Raw genomic sequence first — 26,615 nt, forward strand, 5'->3', positions numbered from 1 at the left:
AGATTTCAAAAGGCGGTTTGAAAAGGCAAGGAAATACAATAAAATGTGCAAAGACCTGGAGTTCGAAAACAAAAAGAAAAGAACACACTTAGCATTTTTCAAGCTGAAAGAACAGAAGAAAAAATTCCAGCCTTGAGTTGCAATATTGAAAGATTCTATGGGCAAAATAGTGAACTACACAAGAAGCATCAAAAGAAAATTGAAGGAATACACAGTATCACAACTGTACCAAAAAGAATTGGTCAATGTTCAACCATTTCAGGAGGCAGTGTATATGATCAAGAACAAATGGTACTGAAGGAGGACATCCAAGCTGCACTGAAGGCCTTAGCAAAAAACAAGATGGGGAGATGTCATCTCATGTACTTTGGACCTGTTATCAGGAGATCATACTTGGTAAAGTAGAGGATCAGCAAAAAAGAGGAAGATCCTCAAGGAGATGGGTTGACACATAGGCTGTAACAATAGCAATGATTATGAGGATGGCGCAGGACCGGGCAGTGTTTCGTTCTGTTGTACATAGGGTTGCTGAATTGGAATCGACTCGATGGCACCTAATAACAACAATAAACACAAGGAAAATGCAGCAAAATAACAGAAAACACACAAGTCTGCTTTTGAACTTAAACATTTCCTTTATGCTCAACTTTGACCTACTAGGACAACATGTCATTCTTTGAAATCTCAGACCGTCGAGATATCTCTATGAAACTCTAATCTTTTGTAAGGGCTTTGGTTTCTCTGTTAAACTACCTATTTTAGTGAATTTTTCAATGAAACCCTTTCTGACTAGTAATAGAAGGAATGACAGAAGTGTTGATCGAGATCATTCTTTAGCACTGCTTATACCTCTTGCTCTATATCTAATATATCATCATGTCCTTTCAATTTTACCTCCTAAATATTTCTCAAGGGGATCTATTTTTCTACCTTTCTCAATCCATCATATCTCATCTTCTGTACAACTGAATTATTTATATCTCCTCTGACATTTCTCTGCCCACTCACCATACTCCAGTCTTGTCATGTCACCTCAGCCACTTTAAAGCCCATCAGAGACTTCATGTTCATTTTTAAGTAAAAATAAGAGTCCATTATAGCATTCCAAGCTCTGCATTCTCTGGCTCTTACTCCTCTCTTCAGCCTTGAATCCCTTATACTATCCTTGCACTCTCTCCATTTCAATCACATTGACCTTCACTTTTAGCTTGTCAGAGATGACAACCAAGGCTAGATAACTGCTCAGCACTTCTCCGAGATTTAGATCTGTGTATCCAATTATGAGGAAACCCTGGTGCGTAGTGATTAAGTGCTGCAGCTCCTAACCAAAGGGTTGGCAGTTCGAATCCGCCAGGCGCTCCTTGAAAACTCTATGGGGCAGTTCTACTCTGTCCTATAGGGCCGCTATGAGCTGGAATCTACTCAACAGCACTGGGTTATCCAGTTATAAATGCATCTCCAGATAGAAATTCTGCCAACAACTCAAACTTAACCTGCAACAAACTACACAAAATTTCTTCTGTCAAGACTGTCTTCTCTCGGTGTGTCTAACTTCTAGTTAATAAGTTACCATCTTCTTAGTCTCAGAGTTTGAAAGAGAGTTCTCTTCAACTCTCTCATCTCCTTCCTGCCAAAACTTAAATGCTTCATGAATCAAGTTGACAAAGTCACTCATGCTTTTCATACTTAACGTTTCTGACTTCCACCTCCAAATTGTCACTGCTTCCATCCCCTCTTCCCATTCTGATTTATGTTGTGATGTTCTGTCCTCTCCTGACTTCTGCATCAGCCCCATAGTAAATTTTCTTCTAGTTTCTCATGTCTTTCAACCATCCTATAAGATTGTGCTCAGAACAGCCTTAAAGAACACTCCTCTTTCAAAAACTTCCATAGCAACAAGGAATAAAAATTAGACTCCTAAGCCTGATATTCATGGCCTTTTTCAACCTAGACATGACTTATTCTTTCATACTTACCTTCATCTTTTTTAAGCTCAAACCCAGTGATTCAGCTAGGTAGTTCTCTATACAGATGTCCTATTGTCCTGCTTCCTATGTCCCTGTTGTTGTTGATTCCTCTGTCCAGAGGGCCATTTCCACCCATTCTTTCAAGGTCCAGGGTAATTATTACTGCCTTGGGTAGAAACTTTTCTGACAATGAATGAATAAGTGAGTGAATGCATAACAATAGTGAAAAGTCATATCTCTTTGCTCAGAAGATTTTATCTCTCATCTTTATAAGGTACCAGTAAGCCCGTTGCCTTTGAGTTGACTTTGACTCATGATGACCCCATGTGTGTCAAAGTAGAACTGCACTGCATAGAGCAGTTGATTTTTCAGAAGCAGGTTGTAGAACTTTCTTTCGAGGCACCTTTGGGTGTAACCAAACCTCTAACCTGCAACCTTTTGGTTAACAGCCAAGAACCTTAACCATATGTACCACCTGGGGAGAGGCCCTCAGCTTCTAACTAGAAATTTAAAGGTTCAGGTCCACCCAGAGGCACCTCAGAAGAAAAACCTGGTGATCTACATCCAAAATATCGGCTGTTGAAAACTCTATGGAGCAGCTTTACTCTGACACACAGGGGGTCGCCATGTATTGGAGTAGATTCAATGGCACCTGATTTATGGCACATCTCCCCTTTTATCTTGAATTATGGCTAATATATATATATATATATATATATATATATACATTAACTATTTCCCATAGTAGACCGTGAGAGTATTTGGGCAAGTTTATTTCAGTTGTCATTAGTTACCACACATAATTGGAGTAGCAACGGTAATTGTGAGAAGCATGGTAAATATGAATATCTCTTGTGCTCTCTAGCATTTCCAAGACTATTTCAGCATAGGACCCAGTTCAAACTTCTTTCACAAGATTGTTTTATCTTGCCTGACCAACACATTTAAAGAAGTAACAGTCTTGCCACTTCAACCCTGGTTACTTTCTATTGCATTGTCCTGCTTTAGTTCCTTCATAGGTTTATCTTTACATAAATTAATCTTATTTGTTTTCTTGCTTAATTTCTTTTTCTCACTCTACACTGAAAGCCCCTGACATCAGGAATGTTATTGTGTTTATCATTGTCTTTCATAGTGTTTGACACATAGTTGGGAGTCAATAACTATTGAGTGATTGAATAACTAAATGGGGTCGCCATGAGTTGCAACTGACTGGACAGCAGCTAATAGCAACAACAATGTATTCTAATCTATTCTAGTTAGGAAATGGAACATAATAAAAATACAAAAGAGAGAAAGCAAACTTTTAGTTGAGATAAGTTAAACACGGTCCTGCAGTGAGGTATAAGTAGGCTGAAGAGCATTCTTTTCTGTGTGGAGAAAGGTAAGTAGTCCTATAGGCATGGCACACTGCATAGCCAATCCCTACCAATCCGTACCAAAGAGTCTTCATTTTCCCTGCTAGTGTCATTACTTCCTAGCTTAAGACATAATGGGAGGAGCCACTGTTAGAAAATAAAATCTGGCAGAGGCAAAGTGATGGAAGTTGAGTTGACAGAGATGAAAGCAGTCAATAGGAACAAGAAACCCCCGGTACATGACAGACGGAGTTTGGAGCCTGCTTATCTCCCAGAAAATGATTCATTACTAAAATAACAGATTGATTCTATAGCCAGAATTGCTGTTTCACCAGGAAAGCAGATACAAGGCTAGGTAAATTTTGTCAGTCAATTGAATCTAAGGTGTGAAGTTTTATTTCTATAAATTTTGTATCTAAATAGGCAGGTAGCTTTCAAACTTTGACAGCAAACGTTGGTAGCATACCTTGGGAGGTTGTTTTTTAAAAAAAAATGCAACATGTGTGTTATATATGTGTGTGTATATATGTGAATAGGTATATATATGAATATATATAACTCAATATATTTTATATATATACATACAAATATATGTAAGATTTATAAAGTAATGTGTGTATATGACTATGTATAAACGTGTGTGTGTGTATATGCTGAGAGAAAGAAAGGGTACATTTAAAAGTTGGCATATGAGTAAAGCAGGCCACAGAAAAGTACTTTTTTCTTTTTTATGATTAAAATGTTGTTACTGACTAATCAAATAACTGTTTTTTTAAATTTAGATTATGTATATATATAAATGATTTATGAGAAATCAACAAGATGCAAGTGCTAAGTATATAATTATAATTACCTCCAAAATTCTTCTCCATTTCCAGAAATGGGACTAGATGAAAATAAAAATAATAAAAAAATTCCTATATCTAGTATTGCCAAGAACCAGTCCAACTGTTGTCAGTCTTCATCAACTTTCATTTTCTTTAAGTTCTCTTGTCACTGAATTTCTGCCTTTTTTTTTTTTAATATATGTACTTTGGAAGACTGTGATGACATATATTTCTAACTCTAGCTGACAATTTTAGAAGCTGGACCTCAGAATTGTGACTCTAAGAAAATCACTAGGAAAGAACTAAAAGGAAAAGCAAGAAAGCAGATCATAATGTAGGAGATGATTTTAAAATGGATAATGCTTTGTTTATGGAATACAAATCACTGGCCTAATCATTGGTTTGGGTGGGTGGTGAGATGGAAGGATATTAAGCAAATCCTTTTAACATCATGGAGCTTTGGTGGTGCAGCAGTTAAGAACCTGCCTGCTAACCAAAAGGTTGGCAGTTCGAATGCACCTGCCACTCCTTGGGGCAGTTCTGCTACGGGGCAGTTCTACTCTTCCTGTAGGGTCTCTATGAGTCTTCCTATAGGGTTGCTATAAGCAGGAATCAACTCGATGGCAATGTTTTTTTTAGGATAATAGTGAGAAAGCAAATGTGGAAGAAGGAAAGAAGGAAGGCATCACTTCCTTCTCAGCTGCAAAAGGTCTTCAGAATTAGAAAAATAAAATGATATTCTACATCACATTTGGAAAAAATAAAAGGATGATAAAAATAGAGTGTTTTCAAAAGAAGATACAATAGCACTGGGAACTTAAATTATTTTGTCAGGAATTTGATGAGATCAGGGTTTTCTAGTAATCTTACATAGACTCTCTAAAGAGAAATTAATTTGATAACCTTAAGGGATTTAATTAGCACGTGTGTTAGGGTTTTCCAGAGAAACAGAACAAATAGGAGAGAGAGAGAAATTTTAAGAAATTGGTTCATGAGATTGTGGGTGCTGGCAAGTATGAAATTCATAGGGCAGGCCGGCAGCTGGAAACTCAGAATTTCTATATTACAGTCTTGAAGTACAATTTCTTCTTCTCTGGGAAACCTCAGTATTTGCTCTTAAGGCCTTCAACTGATTGGATGCTGGCCCCATCCACATTATTGAGGGTAATCTACTTAAGAGTCAACTGATTATAAGTGTTGATCATATCCACAAAATACCTTGGCAGAAACATCTAGGCTAGTGTTTGACCAAACAACTGGGCATCATAACCTAGCCAAGATAACACATAAAATTAACCATCATAATGCAACAAGTGGACAAATTCATTCAAGCAATCCTCTTATATATTTAAAGGATTTCTGACAACGCTTTTATTGCTGTTACCAATCCCACATACAGGCTCAATCTCTGTCGACACCCAGCATTGACCTGAACTTCACTAGGATCAGTAAACATCAGAAATAGAATAGTCCACCCAAACCTGACTAGTAATTAATAATTGAACTAATGGTTCTAAATTGAAAGCTTGTGTACAAACTGTACAACACAGGAGCTGGCAGAAAAACTAAACATTGCAAAACAAAGATTTTATCTTACAGGCCTTTGTTTCCTGTTTTATGAACTATGTACAGAATAATGATATGATATCCAGAAAAAGGCAGAGAGTTCAAGGGAAAGAAAATGTACAGTAAGTGTCAAGTGTAAAAGATAAAATAAAATGACTCCTGATATGTATTGATACGTGATATGTATTCAGACAGGAAACCCTAGTGGCATAGTGGTTAAGTACTATGGCTGCTACCCAAGAGGTTGGTGGTTTGAATCCCCCAGGCTCTCCATGGAAACTCTATGGGGCAGTTCTACTCTGTCCTGTAGGGTTGCTATGAGTCGGAATCAACTCAATGGCAACGGGTTTGGTTTTGGTTTCTTTGTGTTCAGTTTGAGGCTCTTTAAAAACCAAAGCCCAAACCAAACCAACCCCCACTCAATTTTTTTTTTTTAACAACGGGTGGGAATTTAAATATTTAAATTAATTCTACAGAAGGAGCAATACACAAAGGAGTGTGATACAAACTACTGCAATTCTGATTTAGCATAGTTCCAATTAAGAAAACTTGAAAAAAAAAAAAAAACTAACATCCCTTTGTCAACTCCCCAAATCTTTGGAAGGCCATGGGAGATGAGCTGTGTTTGAAAAATAAAATCTGAAAATAAAAGCATGGTAAGCCATTTATCAAAGTAAAAAAATAACAAAACTGAAAATTAAAGCTAAATTTGAAGACAATACAGTAATAGTGATAATTAACATTTGTTGATTGCTTACTGTGTATCAGACATTGTTCCAGGCTCTTTATGAACAATTAACTTATTTACTTCTTAAAATAACACCATGATGTAGATATTGTTATCTCAACTTTATAAATGAGGAAACTGAGTTTTATAGAGGTAAGTAACTTGCCTATGGTCACATGACTGGTCAGTGTTGGAGTCAGGAGTTAAGCTATAGCGCTCATTCTTAACCATCATCAGGACTGCAAAAATTATCTCTGCTTTACTATAAAGCAAAATAGTTTTCTTCTACGACACTTAGCCCTGACATTCCACCCAAAGTCTGTGATTATCAGCCCCTTTCATTTTCTTTGCATTCTTTCCTGCTTCCTTCACTCACCATTGTCTTCTAATGCCCCCCTTGTTTTTTCTCTTACCTCTTTCATCTTGATTACTTTCCGACTGTCTTCTTCTGTTATCTTTAATAGGCTATTATTTTGTTGTTGTTAGATGCAGTAAAGTCATATCCACTCATAGCGACCTCATGTGACAGAGTAGACCTGCCCCTTAGGGCTTTCTAGGCTGTAATCTTTATAGGAGTAGATTGCCAGTTCTTTCTAGGGAACTAAAATATATTTTATGACATAAATTAAATGACTTTGTGGTCCACATTATATTATTCATGCTCCAAAAAGCTATAGGAAATTATATTAAGTTTCTTAATCTTCTTAATATCACAAGAGAGATGCTGAGTTAGTGGTTGGTAGGAAAAGGTTTCAGGCCCCTGTTGTACATAAATTGTTGCCACACATTAGACTGAGCTGAGTACTGCAACTCCACAGATAGACCATTAGCATGAATAATCTCAGGGCCCACACCTGAATATACTGGACTATCAGAAAAAAAACTGAAAACCAGTGGCCTATGGGCCAAATTTGGGTTAAAGATGTGCTTTGTTTGGGCCACCCTATGTTTTAAACTTTTAAAACTAAGTGACGATTACAAACCAGAAATACTACATTAAAAAAACCTCAATTTCTAGTTTCTTTTGAAAAATTAAATCTGACAATGCTGGTCTGAATTTTTCAAGACAATAATTGTCTTGGCTAACAACTGCTGCCTCCTTTAGACCTGCTTGTTGTTGTTGTGCACAATGGAAACAAAACACTGCCTGCTCCTGTGCCATCCTCATGATAGGTAATCATATATGGTTGTGATCCATGGGGTTTTCATTGGCTGATTTTCAGAAGTAGGTCACCAAGTCTTTTTTTTTAGTCCATATTAGTCTGGGGACACCTGTTCAGCATCATAGCAACACGCAAGCTTCCAGTGACAGAGGCGGTGGCTGCATACGAGGTGCATTGCCCTGGACCAGGGTCTCCTGCAAGGAAGGCAAGGCCTCTATCATTGAACCACCACTGGCCTCATTGGCTTAGGACGTTCTAATTTTTTGTTCTTACAAACAGCTCAGGTCACTAATTTTACCTGCTGGCCTTTTTAAGCATTTGATTTTTTTTTTTTTAACCCCTAACTTTAAAATATTTGTAAACCTCCTCAGAACCTACTCAGTACCTCCTCCTAGGGATGAGCAGAGAAAAATAAGAACTTTCTTCTGATCTGGTTGATAACTTTACATTTTCTACAAGTTATTTTGAACTGATTCTAAAATTGACCTAGTTTAGAAATTCACTGGTCCTTTTTTAAAGACAAAGAATTTAAATGCAGGTCACCGAAGAACATCGGAATTGACATTCCTCCATAAAATAAGAAAAAGCCAAAGGTCACCCCAGAAGATATCATGACTGTATTAAATCCAGAGCAGACATAATTCTTAAGAATAAAATATGATTCCCAAATTAATGAAAAATGAGTCAGTGAAGAACAATAATTATAAATTTAAATCCTCTTCAATATGAACAGAAGTGTATTTGGCTTACCCTAAATGTGCCTGGCTAAAACGCAAGGTTGAATGGTGGCTTCTATGTTTTTGAATGGATAGGGTTAGACATGATTATCCAAGTGATTAGAAGGGAGACTAGTAGAATTGTCTTGAAGATGTATTTTCATGGCAAGCTACTGGTTTTGTTTGACTGTATACTACAGACTCAAAAAATAGAAAGCTTTTTGACATTGCTTTTATTTATATTTCATATAAATATAATTGAGAAAACCTCAATTCACTTGACTTTATAGAGGGGAGACTGATATTATGTGTTGTTGAAAGAATCCCCATATTATCCCCTTGATGTCACTTTGAGATTTCAGACCAGATAGACTTATATTGGAAATGTAGTCATTTATTAATTTTACAATACTGGGCAAATTACTCAACACGTTCTGCATCACAGTTTCTTCATCTGTAACACCGGAGAAAAATCTAAACTAATGCATAAGTTTTTTGTGAGCATTTGGTAAGATAATGAACAAAAATCTTTAGCACAGGTTATATAAGAAACTTTGATATGGCAACTGTGCCTTCTGTGTCTCTCACAAAGCTGAGACAGGCTCTCCTCAAAATGCAGGGTTGAGTATAGAGACAAAGTAGTTGAGTGTAGAGGCAATGACTTTGGTTCCAAGTTTCTTTTGTTAAAATTGCAGTAAAACCTGTGAAAGCTGGAACCTGTGTAAGGTGGAAAGCTATCAGAGAAGGAAAACTCGAATATTTTATACTAAGTAGAAAGCGACAGAAAAGTGATGACTGCACCCTGTCAAAGGCAGAAAACTTGCATGATCTGGAAAAAGAAGGCAGTCCTGTTGAGTTCCGCCTTTCACAGGTTTCACGGTGTATGTATGTGTGTATATATATATATATATATATTTATATATATATATACACACACACACGGAAACCCTGGTGGTGCAGTGTTTAAGTATTACAGCTGCTAACCAGAAGGTCGGTAGTTTGAATCCACGAGGCACTCCTTGGAAACTCTATGGGGCAGTTCTACTCTGTCCTACAGGGTCGCTATGAGTCATAATCGACTTGATGGGAAATGGGTTATATATACATACATATATATGTATGTATATATAGTCTAATCTATATATGGAGTCCCTGAGTGGTGCTATTCAATTCATTTTACTTGGATCCACAAATAACATCCACAGGAGTAGCAGTTAAGAAATCAAATGATGTATTGCATTGGGCAAAACTGCTGCAAAAGAACTCTTTCAAGTGTTAAAAAGCAAAGATGTCACCTTGAGGACTAAGGTGTACCTGACCAAAGCCATGGTATTTTCAACTGCCTCATATGCATGAGAAAGCTGGACCGCGAACAAGGAAGACCAAAGAAGAATAGATGTCTTTGAATTATGGTGTTGGCGAAGAGTATTGAATATACCATGAACTGCCTGAAGAACAAACAAATCTGTCTTGGAAGAAGTACATCCAGAAATCTCCTCAGAAGCCAGGATGGTGAGACTTCATCTCATGTACTTGGGATGTGTTATCAGGAGAGACCAGTCCCTGGAGAAGGACATCATGCTCGGTAAAGTAGTGAGTTAACAGAAAAGAGGAAGACCCCCAATGAGATAGATTGATACAGTGGCTACAACAATGGGCTAAAACATAGCAATGACTGTGAGGATGGTGCGGGATCAGACCGTGTTTCACTATGTTGTACATAGGGTCACTATGAGTCAGAACTGACTCGATGGCACCTAACAACAACAACATAACAACTGTGTGTTGCAAACAATTACACACTAGACTGCTAACCAAAATATTGGTGGTTCGAGTCCACCAGAGACACCTCAGAGAAAATGTCTCGTGACCTACTTCTGAAAAATCAGCCATTGAAAATCCGATGGAGCACAGCTCTACTCTGTCACACACGAGGTCGCCATGAGTCGGAATCTACCGGATGGCAACTAACAATAACAACAACATATGTAAAATAATATATAAGTATATATGATTATTAATTAGGAATTTAGGAACATATTAAAAGATATAATCTTGGTCAATAGAAGAGATTAAGGTAAAACACTTTAAATTAAATTAAGTAATTTAAAAACTGATATTTCTGTTTAACCTGTATTCTACTCTTGTGATTCTTCAAATAAATTTACTCATGACAAGTTCAAATATAGCTGCTGGCTGGCTCCAACATGCTCCTTTCCCTAGGTTTGACATCACATGGCACTGCCAGTCAAGAGCTTTGCCAGTCTTTCATTTTTGACAGCATTGTTCTGATATCTTCCAGAAAGGCCTGTGCCTCTATTTGCTATTTGTGCTGTTTGAATTATTCCTTTAGGTTCTTTGGTTCCAAACTAAACTCTTTTTCGTTTTTGTCCTCCTTGACTGCTGATAAAATCTTCCCCCAGGCAATTACTTTTTTTAGCTCATAATCAGAGGTCTGAGTTTCTCTTTTGAAAGGAGCCCAGGGCCCTGCTTCAGAGAGCAATAGAGACCAGCAGAGAGAAAAAGCCTTTTTTCTGGTATTTGCCCCTAATGTTCCTCTATTTGCCCGCTTGACCCAATGTTAATCCCATTTCCATTGCTTTGTGCATTGTATCTATTGCCTTTATATCGAAGCCCAGTTTACCCAACCCAGTAACACCTTCTTTTCCACTGTCCTTCCTCTTAGCACCCAACATTGTCTCTATTAGAAATGTATCTGAAATAAGAGACAGTCCTATGTCAACTCCTATGGCAGGCTTTCTGATCTCCTGGGATAGTAGATGTACCCGGGAGGCGGGGGGGGAACTTTGAAAAGATAGTGAACAAAAAAAAAAGGATAAACATCAATGCAAACTGGAATGGAGCAGAGAGCAGGGCATAAGAAATAGAACAAGTTAGACAAAAAAAGTCTCATGTTGCCAAATCAATTTGTATATATATATTTATATATATATAAATATATGTATATATAAAACCCATTGCCATAAGAGTTGCTTCCAACTCATAGTGACCCATAGAACAGAGAACTATCCCATAGAGTTTCCAAGGAGCACTTCATGGATTCAGTCCTCACAGCAGCCCTCTGAGGTAGATATTACTTTAACTCCTTTGTGATAAATAAACTGAGACTAAAAGAGATTTAAATATCTACCCAAGACTATATAGCCACTGAGTTGCTGAACTAGAGTTTAAAGCCAGATCTGGATTCTGGAATCACACAGCTCACGCAGTATCATTTTTTCATAAATCTTATTGGGGTATATCTTAAATTGGTTCCTTTAGAAGCAGAGTCTGAGGCAGAGATCTGAGTAAAAGAATTTTTGAGGGAGTTCTCCCAGCAGAAAGGAATTGAAGGAAGCATGTGGGACAAGTGCAGAAGCTAAGTAAAAACGTTCCCAGATGGGGTCTTGCTGCAGCCTTATTCACATGGAGAGTTCTTGAGCATGAATTAAGTCAGAAGTGGTCCCATCTTGAGGCAAGGGGGCTGACCTCTTGTATCCTCGTGTACTGAATCATTGACTGTGGCCTGTGTGGGAGAGGAAGGTCTGTACCCCATAGCACAGTACTCACAGCAGCTGGGGGATGGGTGAACTGTGTATGGGGATTTCGTCAGGGCACAGGCTTGGACCTTCAAGAAGACATAGTTGAAAATAGTTTATTTTAAAATGAGAGTTTATTTTATATGTTCTTACAGTGGATACGACATCTCAATGTAAATTTATCCTACAGAATACAGAAAATTATACTTCTAAATTAGAGTTGAGAAATCAGAAAATAGAAAAAATCCTAAATAACAGTTATAAGACCCCAAATGGGAAGTTATGGACTTTCCTCCAAAGAAGAGACCCAAATGAAGTAGGAACCATTATCTTCTTTTGATAACAGAAGAAACCAAGACTCGAATGGTTTAAATATCTTGACTAAGATTATAGAGATAATAAGTGGTGAAGTCGGGGTCTGACCCCAAGTTTATCTGACTCTAAAGTGAATTTTCATTATCAGTAGGCTCTAAATTTCCATCACAATAACATACTAAAATATTGGGTTTTGAACTGGCTAAAAAGGAATACTGATTTTTCTAGCTAGGATCATTATTTCAGACCATGGGGCCAAATCATAACTAATTCATGTTAGTTAACATGTTTTTCAAAATTTGAGGACATTTATTAACTAAATGTTTTAAAGGATACTGAAATCCCACATTTAAAATAAGAGTTTAAATTTCGTTTCCTTTCTACATCAGCTAAGTAACAAAATTATTAATACTACAGCTTCAGTACCTATTTAGGTATTCAGCTTAGTCTTGCTAATTATAAACAAATGTATTATTATAAAAGTTGGAGTGTGATATAACATATATATTTTCTTTAACAAAAAGAACCATCTCCTGGATAGTTAGATTCCAAATGACTTGGTAAGACAGAAAGTCAATGAAGTACAATAAATAGACCCAGCGGAAACATTTTCCTTAAACAGCCCCATCTAAAACATTCATTCTTCAGACAATGTCAAGATTGAATTAGCCTGGTTAGGAATCCTATTTTCTAAATGAAATTTTACAGCTGAAATGCCAAAGTTTTTATCATGTTATTATCCTCTTGAGAAAAATAACAAGCAACAGGTTCACTCTTTTCTGGATATTTGATAAGAAATACAAGCCATTTCCATAAGGGAACTAGACTTTTCCCTGACTCTCCAGCACTACATGCTGGGGCCAGTCAAGTATTATAAAGCTATTAAAGTATGTATATAAAAAAGTGTTGTCTTCATCCAAGCTCCCTGAGGGGCCAAGTTACTTGGCTGAGGCTGGGGGCCGTGATCTTGGGGGACATCTAGGTCAACAGGCATAACATAGTTTATAAAGAAAATGTTCTACATTCTACTTTAGTAAGTAGCATCTGGGGTCTTAAAAGCCTGTAAGCAGCCATATAAGATAGGTCTACTGGTCCCACCCTATCTGGAGCCAAAGGATAATGAAGAAAATGATAGACACAACGGAAAGATTTGTCCAAAGGACTAATGGACCATGACAACCACAGCCTCCATCAGACTCGGGCCGGCACAACTCGATGGTGCACGGCTACCACCACCGAGTGCTCTGACAGGGATCACAATAGAGGATCCTGGACAGAGCTGGAGAAAAATGTAGAACAAAATCCTAACTCACAAAAAAAGACCACACTTACTGGCCTGACAGAAACTGGAGAAAACCCAAGAGTACAGCCCCCGGACACCTTTTAACTCAGTACTGAAGTCACTCCTGAGGCTTACCTTTCAGCCAAAGATTAGACAGGCCCATGAAACAAACAATAACACCATGTAGTTCAACCATGTATACAACAGTAAGTTGGCACACCATCCCAGGGGTAAGGACAAGAACGCAGGAGGGGACAGGAAAGTTGGACAAATGGAAATGGGGAAACCAAGGTTGAAAAGGTGCAAGTGTTGACAAGTCGAGGGGTTGGCAACTAATGGTACAAAACAATATGTGTATTATTTGTTTAATGAGAAACTAATTTGCTTTGTAAACTTTCACTTGAAGTACAATAAAAATAAACAAAGAAGTAAAAAATGTTGTCTTAACCACAAGTTTGCATAGCCTTCAACATTGAGTATATTTCCTAATCAAACTTCAGAACACTTACATGGAAAGGCTGATGGAGAAATAACCCAATCAAACCAAACCAAATAGATGAACATACTTATTCCTCACCACCATACACATGAACACTGAAGCCTTAGTCAATTGAGCCTAAACACAGTGCATAGTTATTTATTATAATGTTCAGGTCTAGAATTTTATTCTTGTTGATAAATTCCCTGAGCAGTTTAAAAGGAAATAATCAGTTGTTGCAAATAAAGGGCAGGTAAAGCTATGAAAAGGGGTTTCCATAGGAATCTAGTGCATTCAAGGTGACCAGTATGTGAAATGCCAAAATAAAATACATAAGGACAAGGGGCAGAAACAGCAGTGCCATATTTTTAAGCAAATACCATGTGACTTCCACATTTTTTTTTTTTTTTGCCAACTGCTCCTTCCCCACTGGGAGTTATTTTTATAAGCACACTATGCTTTTTTTTTTTTTACAGTAATATGTAAAAAACTTGGCATGGAGGCACTTAAGAAAATACCTTGTGGGGTTGGGTGGGTGGGGGGAATTTGTTGGCAAACAAATGTAGAAGGCAAGTGTTATTTGTGTAAAATACAGCAATCTATGGGCTCCTCCTTCAACCCCAACATTGCAGTTCAGGGGAAAAAAGAACACAGAATGGTATAACCACTGTTTTGTACTGACTTATCAAGCCTTATGAAGTAAATTATTAGTCTGATTGCTATTGTTGAGAGTTTTCTGTTTTAAAGAAACCATGATCAACATTCTGAAATCATCTCTTTGAGGACGAAACAGCAACTTTTCTACACAGCGAAATGAAAACTTGAGTCCTTTGATCATAACTGGATAGAACATGTATTTATTGAACTGCCATGGGCAAAGCAGCAGCAGAGGACGAGTTAGTGACAAGGGAATTCCTCATTCTCGTTCCTCCTGTCCTCATCCACGTCTGTGCCACCGCTAGACTTTCAGATTCCAGTTCCCAAACTGCCTTTTCCAAGAAGTTTTCCCTGATTCTTTAGTCTGAAATAATGTCTCATTACCATCTGGCTCCTTATTTTGTACTGTCTCCCCTGCTAAATAACCAACTTCTCAAAATTTGAAACGGTATCTTAATTCATCTTTATAACCCAGCAACTAGTCAAATATTAGTTGCCCATTAATAATTTTGGGGAAGCAAACTAAATTAGAGAAAAATAACTAAAGTTCCAACTTGATAAACTAATATATACTCTATATTTCAAAGTGTGGTGCAGATCAGTAAAATAATGGCCAAGAGGAACTTGGTAATGTATAAACCTCTAGGGAATATAATATGATGTTGCCATTATGATCATCATTGTCTTCATTATGCTCACCACTGGGTCAGAAACACTATCCCAGAAAACACCATAGAAAGAATCAAGCTGCTTTAAAAGGGAAGTTTAAAGCACTAGTTATTTTGAAAGAGCATTTAATCAGCAAAAAACATTGCTATTTAATCATTTCTAAAGTGCATCTTCTATCGTGAGCTATAGCAAAGAGATTTGCTTGAAGTAGCTTCAGGGGAAATACTAACAGTCTCAAACTAATACTATTTTAAAGTTCTAGGCTATTTCAGAAAGTACAGCAGCTATTTCTCAAGCTAATCAATAGAGGAGACGGTGTGCTGTAAGAGAATTGGAATTGAACTGTGAGAAAGAATCCTAAATTCTAGTTCCACCTTTTCACTATTACACTATAAAGGCATTTGATTTTACCCTTCTGGCCTTCAGTTAATTCATCTATAAAATGAGACCCTTACATCATTTTCAATGTTTAATATATCTAGGACTCTCAGTTATGGCTAATCGAAGTAGCCTGTGTATATGTGTATGAAGCCTGATGCAGAAACACTGGATATTTAGAAAGGGGAACACATAATTTCTACTTTCAAGGAATTTACAAACAGTAGAGGACACAGGTCCATCAGATACATGCAAGCAGGCAGCTACACACACGCAAATAAATGCACACACACACAAAACACCAAACCTATAAGCAGGAATAAGAAGCTTTAATAACATAGCTGATCAATGATAATTTAGTGAAGGTATATTACAAATGCCAGAAAACCAGGAATGCAGAGATTAAAATTTTACTCATTTGATTAAAAACAGGTAGAATGGGTCTGTATAAGCTAATCTGAGGAAAGAAGACTTGAGAGATTGTAGGAAACATGAATTTTAAAGGCAATTAATTTTGACAATTCAATTATATCCAATATGCAAAGGTAGTATGATTATTTGTGTAGCAATAAGATTCTCTTAGTTACCAACTTGTTCTTGTCTGTTTAAACATAACTTGTTTTACTGAATAATGTTTTTCAAAATTTCAAAGTCATCCCCTACATAGAGTGCAGTAGATAAAGACCTTTAGGATAAGGTCTATTTGTTTGAAAGATAAACATTTCACTCTATCCCCTGATTTATTAAACTGATTTTTAAAATAATTATCTGTATAAACATTTATTCCTATTAACATACATCTTGAAATTTTGCCATCACTGGAAACGATGCTTTTTTTAGAAATCTTTCTTGAGAAGTCAATATGTTAGAGCAGGAAAAGTACTACTCAAGGAGTAAACTACCTTTATGCCTAGCACTTATTTGCTAAGTGACAATGACAAAATTAACTAAATTTTCTGAGTCTTAGTTTTCTCTTCCAAAAATTAATTAATTCACTCTTTCATGTATTTAGTCACTTATTCCACAATTATATTTATGAAGTTTTAGGTGTCAAAATAGTCACTGGAAATACAGAGCTAAAAGACACAGTTAAGGCCCTAAGAAAATTATATGCCATTTAGAAGACAAATGAGTAAACAAATCAATAAAATATAGTAAGTATCACCTCATCTAAATCTGGAGAACCCAAACCAAACCAAACTCGATGCCATCTAGTGGATTCCGACTCGTACCGACCCTATAAGACAGAGCAGAACTGCCCCATAGTGTTTCCAAGGAGCGCCTGGCGGATTCGAACTGCCGACACTTTGGTTAGCAGCCGTTGCACTTAACCACTACACCACCAGGGTTTCCAAATTTGGAGAACAAATAGGAATTAACCAGTCTTCTTCTACGCTCCAATAGAGGCAGTCACTGATTGCTGTGGATGCAGGCACAATACAAGGGCTACTAAGTAAGACTGGATGAGGTGAGGAGGGTAGAGGAAGATCCACCTAGGTTTCCTGGAGAACGTCTGAAGCCAGCGGGGTGCCAAATAATGTACTGTTTAGTAGGACAGAGAGTATTTTCCAGACAAGACAACCAGAAGGCGCTACGGAGAACACAGCCCTCAGAAGACAGAAACTCGAACAACAATTATGTGCAGAAAGTGCAAAGTGCCTTTATGTGTCACCCCATGTTTTCTACGTTTCACTCAAAATCGAACCGATAACAATTATGTGCAGCATGTGCAATGTTTATTTAGTATTTCGTGTGCATTTTTGGAAAGCGGAGTAAGATATTTTGTGGATCAGGTGTTAACACGCAGTGTGATGCACTTCCCGGGCCATGGGACCCATACGTACGGCGTTTGTGATGTACTTCATGGAACACGGGACGATATGGCCTGCTTGCAATTTGTACCTCATTTTTTCAAATAATAAAAAACTACCAACAAACAATTATTAGGAATCCATTTTTTATACCATTAGTGAAAAGACATGGCATCACCAAAAAATAAAAAATAATGCATCCTTTAAAGGGATAACCTATTTTTCCCATTTTATATTTCATGAATATTTTTCTCTTTCACTAGGGATTCTCCTACAGTATCACTGGTTACATAAGTGCTCTTCATAAAGTTATACAATTGATCCTCATTATTTGCAGGTTTTGCATTTTGAGTTCGCCTACTCATTAAAATTTATTTGTAACTCTGAAGCCAATACTCAGTGTTTTTGTGGCCATTCACAAATGTGCCCTTTTTGCTGTTTATTTGGTGCCGCTTTTTTACATTTTTGTGCTTTATGTTGGATACTGTTCAAAATAGCCCTATTGTAGTCCTGAAGTGCTGTCTAGCATTCTTAAGAGCAAGAAAGCTGTGATGTGGCTTTTAGAGAAAATAAGTGTGTTAAATAAGCTGATAAGCATGAGTTATAGTGCTGTTGGCCATAAATTCAGTGTTAATAAATCAACAATATATTAAATAAGGTGTCTTTAAACAGAAACAGGAAACGCTGGTGGCGTAGTGGTTAAGTGCTACGGCTGCTCATCAACAGGTCAGCAGTTCAAATCCACCAGGTGCTTCTTGGAAACTCTATAGGGCAGTTCTACTCTGCCCTATAGGGTTGTTATGAGTTGGAATCAACTCCACGGCAGCGGTTTTAAACAGAAACATACATAAAACAAGGTTGTGTGGTGACCGGTTGAGGAAAATATAATCAGAGGCTCACAGGAATCTAACTCTGTATTTCCCCTAGGAGCAATGGTTCCATGTTCACTATTTCAGTGCTCATGGTGACTGTCTATGACATGAATCCTGTGAAAAATGCAATTTACTATATCATGCTTATTTAACTAGTTTTCTTTTTTATTATTTTACAATAGAATATTTTAATTGTTCACTATTATAAGTAGGATTGTAATAAACTGTATGTATTTGTGTAGTTCATTGAATATTTCTACGGAAAAAATTCCTAGAATCAAAGCAATTGCAGGCTTTTAAGGTTTATAAAATACATTGCAAAATTGGCCTCCAAAAATGGTTGTAACTCCGAACTCCATTTCCTTCTACTCTTATCGTCTGTTCAAAACTTTGCCAATTTGATATAGTATTAAAAATTGCAGTTCCTTTAGTGAGCCTTTCTTTGATTTCTAGTAAAGCTGAAACATGTAGGTATGTTGTCCCTTTTGATTTCTTTTAAGTTGTTTGTTCATTTTAGTTGTTTCTCTTTTTACTGGGATACTTGCCTTTTATTCATGATGTCTCATAGCTCTAAGTGTTTACAAGATATTTTAATGCAGTATAAAATAAATTATTATATTTCATAAGTCTAACATACTATGGTGTCATGGATTGAATTGTGTCCCCCCAATAATATGTGTATCAACTTGATTAGGCCATGATTCCCAGTATTGTGCAATTGTTCTCCATTTTGTGATTGTAATTTTATGCTAAAGAAGATTAGAGTGGGATTGTAACACTACCCTTACTCAGGTCACCTCCCCAATCTGATGTAAAGGGAGTTTCCCTGCGGTGGGGCCTGCACCACCTTTTGTCTCTCAAGATATAAAGAGAAAAGGGAAGCAAGCAGAGAGTTGGGGACCTCATATCACCAAGAAAGCAACACTAGGAGCAGAGCGTGTCCTTTGGACACAGAGTCCCTGCACCTGAGAAGCTCCTCGACCAGGGGAAGGTTGAGGACAAGGACCCTCTTCCAGAGCTGACAGAGAGAGAAAGCCTTTCCCTGGAGCCTACTTTCTAAATTTGGACTTGTAATCTACTAGACTGTGAGAGAATAAATTTCTCTTTGTTAAAGCCATCCACTTGTGGTATTTCTGTTACCGTAGCACTAGATGACTAAAACATATGGTAAGATGTACTATCATATTATGTAAAACAAGAAAAAAATTGCTGCCAAATAGACTCTGATACATCATTCATCATCAGATTCATCATATTTTAAAGAAATGCTAAGTCTTGAACAAAAAAATAATGAATTATTGTGGTAGACAGATAATGAACTCACAAAAATGGCCATGCTCTAGTCTCCAGAAAATATGAATATGTTAGGTTACATGGCAAAAGGGACTTTGCACAGGTAATTAAGGTTATTGAATTTAAAGAAGGAGCCCTGGTGGTGTAGTGGTTAAGAGCTTGGCTGCTAACCAAAAGGTCAGCAGTTCGAATCTACCAGCTGCTCCTTGGAAACCCTATAGGGCAGTTCTACTCTGTCATATAGGGTCTCTATGAGTCAGAATCAACTCAACAGCAATGGTCGGGGTTTGATTTCTTGGAATTTAAACAAAGGAGTCAAAGGAGACTGTTCTGGTTATCCAAGTGGCCCAAGCTAATCATAAAAGCTACTAAAAATGGAGAAAATTTTCCATGTGTGGAAGCAAAGAGTGTGTAACAGAAGGGGATGCCATAAAGATTTCAGTGGTGGGAAGGATTCAGTGTGCCATTGCTGGCTCTAAGATAAAGAAGCTCACATGCAACAACCAGAGAGAGGAGCTCTAGGAGTTGAGCATCTTCCAGCTGACAACCAGCAAGGAAATGGCTACTAACCATGGAACTGAATTCTGCCAACAACCTAAATAAACCTGGAAATTAATTTTTCCCTGCAGCCTCCAAATAAGAGGCCAGGCTGGCTGGTGCCTTGATTTTGGCCTTATGAGACTCAGAGCAGAGAGGACAGCTGAGGCCATCCAGACTTCTACCTACAGAATTGTGATACAATAAATGTCCAACGGATTTAGAAATGATTTTATGAAACCAGAGATGAGTTAGAACAAGTCTTATACTAAAATAGATGAAGGGAAGCTAGTTTTTAAATCAAAACACATATTGTCAATTGTAAAGCTTTTACTTAGGGGAGGCTAGAACTACCTTGGAAACTTGAAGCTTGTAAGTTCTTCATATTTCTAAATTTTTCTTATGTTTTTCACCAATTTTGAAAATTATCCCATTGTTTCTGTAAAATATGCCTGGCTACTGATGACATGTAATCTAACAACCTAAACTAGCAAGAGAGAGGGACTGTATATTTTTGCTTCACTGAATGAAATACTGATTAAAACTAGAGATGTAAGTTTATTTCTGATACAAAATTCTAAGGAGATAATTAAAACAACCAGTAACTAGTACAAATGTTCTTTCTAGGTTTTAGCTTTTAAGATATAGGAGAATTGTTCTGAGATTATAAGCCAAATTTTAAAAAATGCTTATGCAAATATGAATATGAGAGCAGCTAACTTGATTAACAAAACTACAGAGTGATAAAATTCTCCAAACATTATTGCATCCACCATTTAATTACTGCATCATTCAGCTGAAAGAAATTGAAAAACATTTTTTCCTGACCATACTTCTTTCTATAGTCTTAGGTAAATACTGTGATTTTAAATATGCACCATTCATCCTATGTTATTTCATATTTGATGGTAACTTAAAGACATCTTATTTGTGTTCTTATCAGAAGCATATTCAATACGCCTGAACCAATCATTAAAATGTATGTGAAAGGCCCAATTTGGTGCCAGACAAGAACATAGCCCATTTATGTGAGATTACTTTGAAAAAGAGGGTCCATACAGATTAGGACAGTTATTCTAAACTACAAAGTGATGGTATTCTTTGACAAGCTTTATTTTGATCATTACTTCTAAAGACCTACCAGTATAATGACTCTCTCCATATTGGTTGTATGAAGTCTATGTTTTATTTTTGTTTCTACTCTTGCCTTATACTTTATTCTCAGTGCATCAAAAGTGCACTCAGCCAAAAGGGATGACAAGAATGCGTGTCAGCCTAGGGAATGATGGAGTGCTTTTTTTCCCTCTCTTAAAACCAAGGATCTGAGAGGACAATTTTGACAAACTCAGTTCAGAATTATTTCCAACAAGTTTAGTCTTAAGAGAAATAGTAATGGATTGGGGAGTTCAGTGGGTCTTTCAAATAATTTATTTAACACAATGATGATGTCGACTAGAGGTGATCTAACATCTTTTACATAGAATGTAAGATTATTAGAATGCAAACACATTGAGTTAGATTTCCTTCAGGCAAAATATTTGCCACAATATTTGAATATAAATATTTCTTTGGTATGGATACTTTGAATGAAACATACAGGAAAAAATTTTAATAGCATAAAATATATAGTATTAAAAATGTAATTGCATATTTCATTCTTAGACGATGTCTTATTCATCATTTTTAATGAAATACCTAGCACATATTAGCTGATCGAATGAATGAATTAAATGAATGGTTATAGTCTTCCCCGAATCCAAGAAAATAAATTCTATAAGCAATAGCAATAGTAGAAAATACCATGTTGAATATGTCTTCCTCAGTGTTGACTTGTTGGAACTAAAACTGGAAGAATGAGCCAGGGCTGAGAAGAAAATGAAAAGGCAAGAAGACCCACTGGAGCAGCCCGGTCATGAGAGTATGTGTTGGGAGACAAAGAGGCTGATTTTCATTTACTTCTCTCCCACTTTTTGTTGAGTGGTCTTGAGCATATACTTTTGCTCCTCAAGCTTTATTTTCGTCATCTGTAAATGAGGGCAATGATACCCACTTCATAAGATTGTGGTGAGAATTAAATGTAATAACATCATTAAGTGCCCTCCGCTATATCTAGCTAATAAGGAGTCCAGAATAAATTTACTATTATTATTATTATTATTATGAATATTTGGACCTAAAACAAAAAAACAGACTTACTGCCATTGAGTCAATTCAGACTCCTAGCAACCCTGTAGGACAGAGTAGAATTGCTTCATAGGGTTTCCAAGGCTGTAAGTCTTTACAGAAGCAGACTGCCACATCTTTCTCCCACAGAGATGCTGGTGCTTTCAAACCACCAATCTTTCGGTTAGCAGCCAAGCACTTTAAGCACTGTACCACCTGTGCTCCAATATTTTGAACTAAAGTAGCAAAAATAATTTTTAATTTAGTTACTTTAGAATGAATATTTAAGAAGCCATCTTTCATTTCTTTTTCCTGTAAGTGGAAATCAACCATCGCTGATTTGCATAATGATTAACTTTCCCAGTATGTCATTTTCAACAGTGAAGGATGACATGGCAGCGAAATTCCTTAATTAGTGTCTTAGTAATCTAGTGCTTTTATAACAGAAATACCAAAAGTGCGTGTCTTTAACAAACAGGAATTCATTTTCTCACAGTTTAGGGGGCTAGAAGACTGAATCCAGGGTGCCAGCTCTAGGGGAAGGCTTTCTCTCTCTGTTGGCTCAGAAGGAATGTCCTTGTCTCTTTCAAGCTTCTGCTCCCCGGCGATCTACATGTGGCTTGGCATATGTCTCCCCCAATCTCTCCTACTTGCTTGCTTGTTTAATCTCTTTTATATCTCAAAAGGGTTTGACTCAAGATATTCCCTATGCTAATCCTGCCTTATTAACATATCAAAGACAGCCCATTCCCAAATGAGATTCTAAACACAGGCATGTTGTTGTTGTTAGTTGCCATGGAGTCGATTCCAACTCATAGCAACCCTATACAACAGAAGGAAACACTGCCCAGTCCGGCACTGTCCTAACATTTTTTGCTATGCTTGAGCCCATTGTTGCAGCCACTGGGTCAATCCATCTCATTGAGGGTCTTCCTCTTTTTCTGTTGACCCTCTACCAAGCATGATGGCATTCTCCAGGAATTCACCCCTCTTGATAACATGTCCAAAGTATGGAAGACGAAGTCTTGCCAGTCTTGCTTCTAAGGAGTATTCTGGTTGTACTCCTTCTAAGACAGTCCATGGTATATTCAATATTCTTCACCAACACCACAATTCAAAGGTGTCAATTCTTCTTGATCTTCCTTACTCATTGTCCAGCTTCTGCATGCATATGAGGTGATTGAAAACACCATGGCTTGGATCAGGCACACCATAGTCTTCAAAGTGACGTCTTTGCTTTTCAACACTTTAAAGATATCTCTTAAAGACAATTTGCCCAATGCAATGCATCTTTTGATTTCTTGACTGCTGCTTTCATGGGTGTTGTTTACGGATCCAAGTAAAATGAAATCCTTGAAACTTCAATCTTTTCCCCGTTTATCATGATGTTGCTTATTGGTCCAGCTGTGAGGATTTTTGTTTTCTTTATGTTGAGATGTAATCCATACTGAAGGTTGTCTTTGATCTTCATCAGTAAGTGATTCAAGTCCTCCTTACTTTCAGCAAGTGAATTCGTGTCATCTGCATAACGCAGGTTGTTATTGAGTCTTTCTCCAATCCTGACACCACATTCTTCTTCAGGGTCCAGCTTCTCAGATTATTTGCCTAGCATACAGATTGAATAGGTATGGTGAAAGTACACAACCCTGAGGCACACCTTTACTGACTTTAAACCATGCAGTATCCAGTATCTCCTTGTTCTGTTCAAACAACTGCCTCTTGGTCCATGTACAGATTCCTAATGAGCACAATTAAGTGTTTTGGAATTCCCACTCTCCGCAGCAATGTTATCCGTAATTTTTTATGATCCACACAGTTGAGTGCCTTTGCATAGTCAATAAAACACAGGTAAACATCCTCCTGGTATTCTCTGCTTTCAGTCAGGATCCATCTGACATCAGTGATGATATCCCTGGTTCCACATCCTCTTCTAAATTCAGCTTGAATTTCTGAGTTCCCCTGTCAATATACTGCTGCAGCTGATTTGGAATGATCTTAAGCAAAATTTTGCTGGCATGTGATGTTAATGATATTTTTTGATAATTTCCGCATTCAGTTGGATCACCTTTCTTGGAAACAGGCATAAATATGTATCTCTTCCAGTCGGTTGGTCAAGTAACTGTTTTCCAAATTTCTTGGCACTTCCAGGGCTGTACCCGTTTTTTGAAACATTTCATTTGGTATTCCACCAATTCTCAGAGCCTTGTTTTTCGACAATGCCTCAGTGCAGCTTGGGCTTCTTTCTTCAGTACCATCAGTTCCTGATCATGTGTTACCTCCTGAAATGGTTGAATGTTGACCAATTCTTTTTCTTATAGTGACTCTGTATTCCTTCCATCTTCCTTTGATGATTCCTGCATCATTTAATATTTTCTGTGTAGAATTCTTCAGTATTGCAACTCGCGGCTTAAATTTTTTCTTCATTTCTTTCAGCTTAAGAAATGCTGAGTGTGTTCTTTCCTGTTAGTTTTCTATCTCCAGGTGTTTACACATATCATCATAATACTTTTACTTCGACTTCAAGCTGCCCTTTGAAAACTTCTGTTCAGCTCTTTTACTTCATCATTTTTTTCCTTTTGCTTTAGCTACTTGATGTTCAAGAGGAAGTTTCAGAGTCTCTTCTGACATCCTGTCTGTTTAATAAACTCTTGCTTTCTTCATGTATGATGTCCTTGATATCACCCCAAAACTCATCTGGTCTTTTGTCATTAGTGTTCAGTGCATCAAATCTATTCTAGAGATGGTCTCTAAATTCAGGTGGGATTTACTCAAGGTCATACTTTGGTTCTCATGGACTTGTTCTAATTTTCTTCAGTTTCAACTTGAACTTGCATATGAGTAATTGATAGTCTGATCTTGTCAGTCCCTGGCCCAGTTCTGACTGATGATATTGAGCTTTTCCATCTTCTCTCCACAGATGTAGTCAATTTGATTTCTGTGTGTTCCATCTGGTGAGGTCCATGTGTATAGTCGCCATTTATGTTGGTGAAAAAAGGTATTTGCAATGAAAAAGTCGTTGGTCTTGCAAAATTCAGTTATGCGATCTCCTGCATCGTTTCTATCACCATATTTTCCAGCTACGGATCCTTCTTTTTTGTTTCCAACTTTTGCATTCTAATTACCAATAATTATCAGTGCATCCTGATTGCATGTTCGATCACTTTCAGACTGCAGAAGTTGGTAAAAATTTTCAATTTCTTCATCTTTGGGCTTAGTAGTTGGTGAGTAAATTTGAATAATAGTCATATTACCTGGTTTTCCCTGTAAGGGTATGGATGTTATCCTATCACTGACAGCATTGTACTTCAGGATAAATCTTGAAATGTTCCTTTTGATGATAAATGCAAGGCCATTCCTCTTCAAATTGTCGTTCCTGGTGTAACAGACCATAAGACTGTACAATTCAAAATGGCCACACTAGTCCATTTCAGCTCACTAATGCCTATGTATTCCATTTCATTTTTGACAATTTCTGATTTTTCCAGATTCATACTTAGTGCATTCCAGGTTCTGATTATTAATGGATATTTACAGCTGTTTCTTCTCATCTTGAGTCATGTCACATCAGTAAATGAAGATCCCGAAAGCTTGACTCTAACCAAGTCATTAAGGTGGACTCTGCATTGAGGAGGCAGCTCTTCCTTGGTAATCTTTTGTGTGCTTTCCAACCTGAGGGGCTCATCTTCTGCCACTTTAACAGATAATGTTCCACTGCTATTCATAAGGTTTTACTGGCTAATTCTTTTCAGAAGTAGATTGCTGGGTCCTTCTTCTTAGTCTCTCTTAGTCTGGAAGCTCAGCTGAAACCTGTCCACCATGGGTGACCCTCCTGGTATTTGAATACTGGTGGCATAGCTTCCAGCAGCACAGCAACACACAAGCCCCCACAGTATGACAAACTGACAGATGCATGGGGGAAACACAGGCATAGAGGTTAGGATTTGCAACACACATTTTTGGAGAACATAATTCAATTCACAAAAATTAGTTAAACATTTCTCATTTATAAATTCGAAGAGCTATTATGTCTCAATAAATTTAAATGTTATTTGACTCAGAGATTCTAGTTCTCCCATTCATGGAGGTAGATGTCTGAACTTGCATTTATTAGGGGTTATCAGGACCAGGAGAATTAACAGTTCCCTCAAAGGCAGATCAAATAGTGCTATAAAGATGCTCTGTCTGTATACATAATCTGAATTACTTAGCCAATGACAAAATAAAAGAGAGTATAACATAGCGAAAATTGGGGAAATTGCACCAACGTGAAAATAGATAAATTATGCACTAAGCCTTC

The sequence above is a fragment of the Elephas maximus genome, chromosome 2 (assembly GCF_024166365.1).
Source record: "Elephas maximus indicus isolate mEleMax1 chromosome 2, mEleMax1 primary haplotype, whole genome shotgun sequence".
NCBI classification, from domain to species: domain Eukaryota; kingdom Metazoa; phylum Chordata; class Mammalia; order Proboscidea; family Elephantidae; genus Elephas; species Elephas maximus.